Source organism: Enhydra lutris, unplaced genomic scaffold (genome assembly GCF_002288905.1).
Source record: "Enhydra lutris kenyoni isolate GAN:26980312 unplaced genomic scaffold, ASM228890v2 scaffoldscaffold22, whole genome shotgun sequence".
Lineage (NCBI taxonomy): Eukaryota > Metazoa > Chordata > Mammalia > Carnivora > Mustelidae > Enhydra > Enhydra lutris.
In genome coordinates, this window is record NW_019154106.1 from 36,536,342 (window position 1) to 36,545,186 (window position 8,845).

Consider the following 8,845-nt stretch of genomic DNA (forward strand, 5'->3'; position numbering starts at 1 on the left):
CAGCTCTATGTTCCTTTGATCAAGTTGTTAATTATTCTTTTAATTCTAAATTATTATTAATTTTTATTGTGTTTAAAAATTTTCAAGTTCTTGGTAGAATTTTATCGGTTTGTAATTTCTTCTAATATTTCTTCTAATATTTCTATACATTTGAGCTTTGAATATTTTTTGTTGAACTATAATTGACATATAACATATTAGTATCATGTAATATAACAATTTGACACTTGTATATATTGTGAAATGTATCATAAAAAGTAACCACATAGGGGATACTGGCTGGGAATATAAAATAGAGCAGCCTTAATGGAAGGGAATTTGATAATACCAAACTACATTTATCCTTTGACCCAGAAACTTCATGTCTAAAAATGTATCCCAAAAATACGTGAACAAAAATATGAAAAAATAGCTCTTCCTCTCAGCGGCCTGGGGTGACCTCTGAACATGGTTCGCTATTCGCTTGACCCAGAAAACCCTACGAAATCATGCAAGTCAAGAGGTTCAAATCTCCGTGTTCACTTTAAGAACACACGTGAAACTGCCCAGGCCATCAAGGGTATGCATATCCGAAAAGCCACCAAGTATCTGAAAGACGTCACTTTGCAGAAGCAGTGTGTGCCATTCCGTCGCTACAATGGTGGAGTTGGTAGGTGTGCCCAGGCCAAACAGTGGGGCTGGACACAAGGTCGGTGGCCCAAGAAGAGTGCTGAATTTTTACTGCATATGCTTAAAAACGCAGAGAGTAATGCTGAACTTAAGGGTTTAGATGTCGATTCTCTGGTCATTGAGCACATTCAGGTGAACAAAGCCCCCAAGATGCGGCGTAGGACTTACAGGGCTCATGGTCGCATTAACCCATACATGAGCTCTCCCTGCCACATTGAGATGATCCTTACTGAAAAAGAGCAGATTGTTCCTAAACCAGAAGAGGAGGTTGCACAGAAGAAAAAGATATCCCAGAAAAAACTGAAGAAACAAAAACTTATGGCCCCGGAGTAAATTTGCACAGAATAAATGCAAATAAAAATTTAAAAAAATGAAAAAATATACACTTAAGGCAATTTATTGCATTTCAGTTGGTAATAGCAAGAGACTATAAAACAATCTAGTTCCATGGATAGGTTACTGGCCATCCTGTAATCCTTAATTATGGCCATCCTGATCATACAGTTGTAAAAAGAAGTGAAGAATGTCCATATAGTGATATTCAACATATACATTTTTTTGTTTTATTTTTCAGAATATATTTTAAGTGAAAAAAGCAATGTGAAGAAAGGTATATGTGTGCAATGCTAACATTTGCCTAAGAATGTGATATTATTGTCATCTGTATGTAGCTATGTATATCTACCTATTAAAGGAAGAATAAAATAAAACCTTTTTGTAAAAGGTTGTGTATAACCTAGCATTTCCACTCCTACCCATATACCCAAGAGAAAAGAAAACACATTATGTCCACACAGAAACTTGAATGTGAACAAACTTGAACAAAACACATTATGTACACACAGAAACTTGAACGTGAGTGTTCATAGCAACATTATTTGTAATAGTCGAGAAATGGAAACAACCTAATGTACATCAATTGAAGGTTGAGTAAACAAACTGTGTTATAGCCACACAGTGAAATAGTTTTCAGGTACAAAAAGAATGAAGTATTGATTCATGCTAAAAAATCAATGTACCCTGACTACATTATGCTGAGTGAAAGAGGCAACATAATTGTATTATTCCATTTATATGAAAAGTCCAGAGTGGGCAAATCCAGAGAGAAAGAAAGTAGATCACTGATTGTCAGGGGCTGGGTGTCGGGGTAGAGAGAAGGCAGCAGTGGGGAGTGATTGCTATAATAGGTAGGGGGTTTCTTTGGGAAGAAATGAACTATTCTGAAGTTAGATAGTCATGAAAGTTGGATAACTTTGTAAATATTCTACAAGCCACTGAACTGCACTCTTTAAAAGGGTGAATGTTATGGTATATTAATTACATCTCAATAAAATGTTTAACCTAAAAATGAAGCTTTGATTGCTTACATTAAGTAACTGTTCTGTGGACAAGATAATATTTACAAATTAAACAGCAAGATGGTTAATATGTAGTAGGTGCTTACTCCGTGTTAGTTTCCCTTCCTGTATAATGTATGGTAATTATACTTTCACTTGTGATTGTGAACAGCTTATAATTTTTTTTGATGCATCCCTTCTTTGCATCTTAATAGCTCTTTGAGCTTATTACCTATTCTTGGCAGTAATTGCATATATAACATCCCAAACTGTGCAGTCATTTCAATCAGTCAGATGTCTGTCTGCAGGATGCTGATCAATAGTTAGCTAAATTTGATATATTTTTGGTATGAAAAGGATCCAAAGAGTCTTAAATGAGATGGAAGATTCACAAATAGCATTAAATTGGTACCTAGCTCTGTTGAGGATTTAAATACTGAAAGGACTGTCTTACGGGTGAATTTTGCATTCAGAACTAAAATGCTGTTGAAATCATTTTAGTAATGTCAATTCCTCACATGTAGTCTGATGGAGGGATAGTGACAAATAAGGCTGGAGACGTGAGTAGGAGTCAACTTGGAAGATCTTCTAAGTTATATCTTAGTGAAGTTTGTTAAATTAATGGTTAAATTAATTCTGCTTTTCTCAATTGCCCAAGTTCTCTGAATGAAATGTTGACCCCATAATATCTGCCTCTTACAGAGAGTAATACAAAAAACCTTCTGCAGGGATGTTAGAAGCTGGAGAAGGGAAGGGCAAGTTTGCTTTGTGTTCTGGAAATAAGAAGCCTTTTATTAGATACATGATTTAGAAATATTTTCTCCCAGTCTGTGCCTGGTCTTCTCATTTTCTTAACAGTGACTTTCAAAAACGCAGAGATTATACATTTTGGTGAGGCTCAATTTGTCATTTTTTTCCTCTTTAGATTGTCTTTTTGTGTCATATCTAAGAAATCTTTACCTAACAAGATCTTGAATATTTTTCTGTGCTTACTTCTAGACGTTTCACAGTTTTAGCTCCTATATGTAGGTTTATTGTCCATTTTAAGGTTGTTTTTTTTTTTTAAATTTCACACAAAATAGATTGTCCTTTTTTTCTCAATTCATTTCCAATTGTCCAAGCGTTGTTTGTTTAAAACATTCCTCTTTCTTGTCAACCTTGACATCCTTGTCGAAAATCAGTTCATTTTATGTTGAGGTTCAATTACTGAACTTTATTTTTTCATTGATTTATGACCACATTTTTCACTAATTCACACTCACTTGGTTACTCTTAAAATGAGTAGTGGGAGTCACCAAACTTATTTGTTTGTTTTGTTTTAATTTTGGGAGATTGGAATTCCTTAATTTCCATACAGATTTCAGAATTAGACTGAGAGTTTCTACAAAAACTTATGGAATTTCTTTTTTTTTTTTAAGATTTTATTTATTTATTTGACAGAGGGAGATCACAAGTAGGCAGAGCAGCAGGCAGAGAGGAGGGGAAGCAGGCTCCCCACAGAGTGGAGAGCCCGACGCTGGGCTCGATCCCAGGACCCTGGGATCATGACCTCAGCCTAAGGCAGAGGCTTTAACCCACTGAGCCACTCAGGTGCCCCCAAAACTTCTGGAATTTCAATTAGGTTTGGGTTATATTTATAGGTCAACTTGAGCAGAACTCACATATTAATGACTTGAACTATTTTGAGCTGTAAACATGGTGTTATTTTTCCAATTATGAAAACACAATGGAGTCAATAGTTGTACTTTGCTTATTGGTGTGGGTACTGTGTTTTAGGCCTACCAAGATTCCTTGCTTTCCTTTGTTGCTTCCATTACTGGATTTTGTTTCATTTAATAATGTGCCCAACTAAAGACTTGATTTCCAAGACTCCCATATAGGTAGCTATAACCAATTGGCAGAATTTTTTCAAAGAGCTATATTAAGTGTGTAGATACAGCTTCTGAAAAAGCTGTAGCTTTACTGCTTAGAAGAAAGTGGAGGTGGAGGGGAGGGAGGAGAGGAAAAAAAAGAGAAAGAGGAATAGGACAGAAGCTGTCATCGAGGGCTCTTCTTTGCCTTCTGTGCCTGCTCTCCTTCCCTGGATGAGAATACTGAATGCTTGGTGGTCACTAATTAACATGAAATTTTGAAGATTAAGTCACTATATTGAAAATGGCAAAAGGAAAAAAAAAGGTTTCAAATAAAATTAGTAAGCCATTGTCTGAAAGTTAACTGCCTTATTGCTAATTTTTGTTATATGAAGCCACCTTAACCTCCATTTGTTTAAGACTTGGTGGGCAGATTTTCTGTTATATACAGCCAAAGTCATTTCAGACCAGCATCTAGAGAAGTGGGTGTACCATTCACAGATATGTGGAATAAAGAATAAGGAATAAGTGTCTATCAGCATTCTATAATCCATACCAGAGCAGATATAAATATCCTATTCATGAGAGTGTAATTTAGAAAAAAAAGAAGAGATGTCTGTTGCTTTAGTTTTAGTTTAGAGAAGTAAATTGGAATACTGTTGTCATACATAAAGCTTTATACCTTTTGTACTAGATGTGTATTTGTTAAAGATTAAATGATTAAAAAAAACAGATCTACATTATACTTCGGAGATAACAAAATGGACTTGAATTTGTCATTTTTGTTGAGCCACTTTTATATATAGGTCTTACGTTCCTTGGAAGAAGAAACTATATTCCTAGTACACATTTGTTTTCTGCATATTACTGAGTCCTGTAAGTTATAGAATTCGTTGTGAATCATAAATATCTGTGCCTTTAAAATCGATACTTAATATTTTTCATAATATGTAAATCTAAGCTATACACTTTTGGGCTACATGCTGAAGTCACTTTTATACACTTCCCAGCATCTTGTCTACAACTTTATCCTTTCAAAGTATGATGACATTTACCTTATGAAATTTGGGTTCTAAGAAATAATTAGGTTTTTGCAATCTTGAATAATTTTGTTTAGGAGAGAGAATTTAAAGGTAACAATTTTAGAGGTGGCAATAGAGTGACAGACACAAAAAATCAGATGAACTAATGTCAAATTATTTCCAAGAATTCTATGTGCAAAATGTATTCTGTCATGCCAGGTATTGAAATTAAGTACAATCATCATCTAGATATACTAAGTGAAGGTGCTGCTAGCATAATCTAACTATAATTCATGCTTAATATCAAGATAAAAGTGACATATTGTCCTGTTATATTTAGTTTTTTAATTATTTAACTTGGCTTAGGTTGAAAGTAAAATGAATCTTTTTAGTCTAGAATGACTTCTTGGTTATTTTTGCCCTTTGAAATATTTCTCATTTTCTAGTGCTAAACCCCTATGCTATGAAAACTTTCCTCAACTCTCAAGTCACAATCATCTGTTTCTTTCTTTAGTATTTCCTGAGGCTGCATCTATATTTCTGCCATCCCCTTACTACATTATGCTTTGTACAATCCTTAGTTGTGCATAAAACTGTCTTTCTCATTAGGAAATATATTACTTCAAGGCAGGGTTATGGTCGCCTTCTTCCCTTTCTACCTTGTTTCTCCCTCATTTCTTCCTTTTCTTATTAATAATTATGCTAAGAGAACTTGAGAGATTTTATTCTCTACTAAATGTATCATGATGCATGGTACAGGTAAACATAATAACATACACTTACATGAAGTGCTCAATATTCTCATAAGCATTGTTATTTTGAAATGATATTTCATAGTAGAATAAGAAATTATTTTTTGGTCTTCTGAATCAATAATTTGCATATCTAAAGAGGATATTATAATGAAAGAACTGAAGTAAAAACTACAGTATCCAATTTGAATTGGAAATATTACTTAAGATGCAACATTTTAAAACATTATTTCTTCAAACCCTTCTCACTGAGATGGCCTGGGCACAATATTGTCCCAGTAGAAATGAGTGTCTCTAACCTCACAATTGTTTTCCCTAGTCCCTTTCACTAAAAGAAACTAGAATTCCTTAGAGAAATGTCTGATTTTAGAGGTGACTTTTCCCTCAGTTATATTACAAAGGCAAACTCCTTGTATAAGTGTTTACCTTGGTTTTACATTGTGAGACTCTAAAACTCAGTGGATTTTTGTTGTCACTGTTTTTGTTTTTGCTTTTATTTTTTTGTTTCTGGTTTTGTTGTTGTTGTTGTTTTTCATTGGTTTGCCTGCTCCGTTTTAGTGTTCCTTTAACTCCAGATCTGAGTCAGGTGCTTAAGTTTCTTAAGTTCTGAAATCAGGTGGTGCATGGTGCAGAAGTTTCTACTCTTTTGGATTTTGAATGAATAATCAGTTAATAATTAGAAGCGCAAACCATTTTTTTTTTTTTCCATTTAGCTTCCTGGAGCTCAGGTTACCTGATGAAAGCATTTGTCTCTTTTCCAATATCAGTGTTTGAAAATAGTTCATCCAATGGATTCCACAGACCCCAAGGGAGGTATGAGGCAGGAGAATTGGGCAATTTCTCCCTGAAGTAAACTTTACACAGAGTTTCTCACAAGGTCCTTACAGGCTTCTGTAGGCTGAGTCTCCATCAAGAGAGCACAAAGTGTTCTTCACCTGAGACTTAAGACAAATATCTCTGTAAATAAATATCTTTGTCAACCTGAAAAACACAGTTTCATATTTGTTCCCAGCTTGGCTCCTCCAGGCATCTAGGAAGAATCCTAAGCTTGTGATGAATGCTTTTAGTTTACTCCACCAATGTGTCTCTCCCCATTCTCAATCCCCACCTTCTGTGGTGTTATGATGAAGTGAAACTGAGAGTGAGGCCATCGAAAACATAAATTCAACCTAGGATTTTTCAAGAATTCTCTAGACACTTACTGCAGATGTGTAGCTTTTTCTTCATCACAAGAAACACAGACATACGTTTACACACTGATTACTATACTTTGTGAATGTTGTCTTTCAGTATTGCTGATCCTTGTTCTATAGGGTATGTATGGCAAAAGCACATGTATGTGAATCCACTCTTGGGTGCCAGTCACAGATTGAGCCAAGGAAAAATAGCAGACGACTGTCTAGATTTTAAATCAACTCTCTTTACCTGGCTTTAATCTGGCAGGCAACTTCCTGAGGCTCTAGAGAAGTGAAAAGGAGATAAATCAGTCATGACTAAAGAAGTAATCTTAGTTAAAACTAATGAGGAAGCTAATTGGAGTCATTTATCTTCATGTCAGATTCATTATTACACTATGGCTCTTCTTTTGTTAAAGTGGTCAAAGTGTCTGTTTGAATAAACAAACAGGTTCATGCATTGTTGAAATAAGGAGATTAAAATGGGGGTTAGAGTTTGTTAAGAAATCCCTTGATTGTTCACTCTTTTAAGTGAAACTTTGTATTTTCTACATACTTTCCAATGAGGTATATAATTGAATTACTTGGGTTATAGGACTCTGTGGAGCCATTTCTCCATTTCAAGACTGTTAAAATCATTCTACGCACAGACACTATTTCTCTCCAATTGAAGAAGTTTACTTATTTAGTATTCCAATGAATGTTATGAGATCAAACTTAAATTTGGTATGTTTTGTTTCATGCTTTTATTATATATCGAAATAAAATGTTTCAAATCATTGATTATTAAAAAAACCCATTCCCTCAAATATCACATGCTAGTATTTTCACAAATAAACCTCCTCTCCTGTACTTTTTGCCTCAGCTTATTAAAAAAGGAACCTTAGAGTAGCACTGCAGGTCATCTAATTCAGTGACTCTCAATCTTAGCTGTACGTTCAAATCATTTAATCTGGAAACTTCATTTTTAATTAGAACTCAGGTATGTGGAGAGATTAGTGGTAATGCTTGGTAGTAGATACATGGTTATCTTTGGTCTGCGTTTATGTGTTTACTTTGCTTATATAATGAGTATTACTGAACTCATCATTCAATCTTTTACTTACTCCTATATATGTATATAGGCCTTTCCTTCCTAAGTCCCCTTCTCCTTTACAGATGAAACCACTATTCTGACTATGTATTTTTTGCAGATTTATTTAGTATGCCTAAATAATGAATTTTTTGTTTTATGTGTTTTTGAACTTTATAAAAAGGCAGTTGTGGGGCTCCTGGGTTGCTCAGTGGGTTAGAGCCTCTGCCTTCGGCTCAGGTCATGATCCCAGGGTCCTGGGATTGAGCCCCGCATGGGGCTCTCTGCTCGGCAGGGAGCCTGCTTCCCCCTCTCTCTCTGCCTGCCTTCCTGCTACTTGTGATCTCTGTCTGTCAAATAAATAAATAAAATCTTTAAAAAAAAAGGCAGTTGTATATTTTCCTCACTCATCATTAGATCAGTAAAATGTATTCATGTTATTACATGTAGAAGTTCATTTTCACTGGCATAAACTATCTTATTGCATAAGTATATCACAATAAAACTACCATATTATTTTTTCATCTATGGACATTTTCAGTCTTTTTGTTACTTTTCTCTTTTTCTTTTCTTTTCTTTTCTCTATTTTTTAATCTGTTCTTACTGTTTTCTCCCCCCCCCCCCATTAAGTAGTGCTGCTATGAACATTCTTCAGTACATCTCCTCTTTACCACTTTAATTTGGGAATACACTCAGGAGTTGAAATGCTTCTCACCAGAAAAACTTCTTTGACAGCAGAGGAGCCAGAGTAGGATGAATGGAATCAAGAACAGTTAGTAGGAGGATAAAATCAGTATAAATTATAATTTCAGGATAAACTGTAGTAGTCAGGGATCAGTCATTTTTCTATATTACTAATTGTAAATTTTGTCCCAGAAATTGTGAGGACTTATCATCTTGAAGAAGCCCTGGTAGAACACGGTGTATTTACTGTGAGATGGAAGTCATCAGAGAGTTGCAAAGGGTGG

The 8,845-nt window shown here is 34.9% G+C and overlaps 1 pseudogene across 1 annotated transcript; it reads left to right on the top strand.

Annotated features, from left to right (window-relative positions):
• Positions 1-407: 407 nt before the first annotated feature.
• Positions 408-1,040, top strand: LOC111149604 (annotated as a pseudogene). Its single transcript, XR_002640767.1, has one exon. The product of XR_002640767.1 is annotated as a 60S ribosomal protein L17 pseudogene (transcript).
• Positions 1,041-8,845: the final 7,805 nt, after the last annotated feature.